This window comes from Rhamphochromis sp. 'chilingali' (assembly GCF_963969265.1).
Source record: "Rhamphochromis sp. 'chilingali' genome assembly, chromosome: 14".
Lineage (NCBI taxonomy): Eukaryota > Metazoa > Chordata > Actinopteri > Cichliformes > Cichlidae > Rhamphochromis > Rhamphochromis sp. 'chilingali'.
The window spans coordinates 15246588-15248333 of record NC_137941.1 but is presented as its reverse complement, the minus strand read 5'-3'; positions in this window follow the sequence as shown (position 1 = coordinate 15248333).

Genomic DNA, 1746 nt, shown 5'->3' with positions numbered 1-1746 from the left:
GATGTAATTCAGACACTGATATCCTCTCCAGAGATGACTTGCTATGCGATGGTGTGTTTGGGCATCCGCTCCCCAGGTCAGATAGAAGATGATGCGACGGCGTCTTGGAGTTTTATGCTGTCAAGTCTGGAGGTGCATGAGTGTTGTGTGCATGAGAGGGCGAGCGGCTAGGGAGGGGAACAAACAAGGAGACTGCATTAACCTTTGGTCTGCTGGAGAGGGGAGGGCACAAGCGGGCCGGGCTGGTTGAAGGGACACCCCATAATCAGGCTCCTGTCAGTGCTGTTTCCAGGAGATTAATTCAGCTGGTTTCAATTCCAGTCGCTGCTCCCGTAGCCTCAACGCAGGGTACACATATTGCCCTGTTTAAAACACATGCACATGGCACTGACTCAATTTAACACAGGAATAGCTGAGGGGGAAGGCTGTGTCACAGGAGTAGCCTTCATTCCTTACCAACACAAATAACATGCATCAACAAGAAAGCAGGAATCTCAGTCCGACCCAAAAGAGAAAGGAATCCAATCAAAAATTGAGATGCAATCTCAGCAAGAATAGATGATGTTTGAAGAGAAATGTAAGTCTTCTCTTGCAGTTAACACAGTGATTACATGAAGCTGTGACACTCCCGAGCTGAAGTTCCCATTTGGACTAAACACCTGCTCTGAGCTAGACATACAGGCAGAGCAGCCAGACAGAGCCTGGCTGTTGTGGCCAGAGGCTGAGGAGTTTCTACTGCAGCTAACTAATGAACTGATGAGACGGCAGTGCTGAGGAGCAGGTGATACAGGAGGATAGTGACAGAGACGTAGGGGTCCACCGTTAGTTACCTGTAATAGCCGGGATGACGATGTGCACCCCGGCACTGGGCTGACAGATGTCGGGGTTCTTCTGATCATCCATTTTCCACAGCGCGTCCGTAAAAGGTCCCGTGGCATTGATAACACATTTGGCTCTGACATCAAATTCCTGCCCTATGAAAGAAAACAGCATCAATCACCAGGGGCTATTCATCTGTGGCTGGTGACAAGCCGGATTATTAATTTATCAGCGAACGCCCCCCTCTCTCCGTAATAGAGTGGCTCGAGTGTGTCCATGGGAGACTTCCCAGGATTGTAATTAATAGGAAACAGACATACCTAATTTCCCTCTTGCCTCTTTGTGTCACAGAGTAGCTCAGTGGCAGTGACTGAGGGTCTTTTGAAATTGTGGAAGGGAAATGTTTGTTAATGTGATGCTTGATGTTGACGAGCTACAGTATATAATGGGATGCATATCAAAAGATACCATGAGGATAGCAAATGATCTGTTTTGGCAACAAGCTGAATGACAAACTACCTTTAAAAATTTGATGCGTGATGCTGCCACTGCTAAGAGAAGCGAAGAAAAGACCAGGAATGACTGCGTTCACAAGCCAGAAATTCATATCTCTGTGAGCGAGAAAAAAAAGAAGAAAAAATAAAAGACAAAGAAAAAAGAACTGATGACAAAACTGTTTTTATTATCCTTTCAGTCTGAGCCCTCCCTATGTGAGGCCCTCCTCTCACATTATTAAAGTGAGACATCTCCTCCAAGAGCACACTTCCATCTTTTAAAACATCAGGGGGTGGTCATGTGTTGAGATCCTCAAATCTTGGTTATTCATGAAATGTTTCAGAATACCATCTTTTACCCTTAACTGCTTTATTCTTCCAAAGCCAGCCCTATGCATGACATTTAAAAGGTAAGTAAGGCCATTTGGAGTAC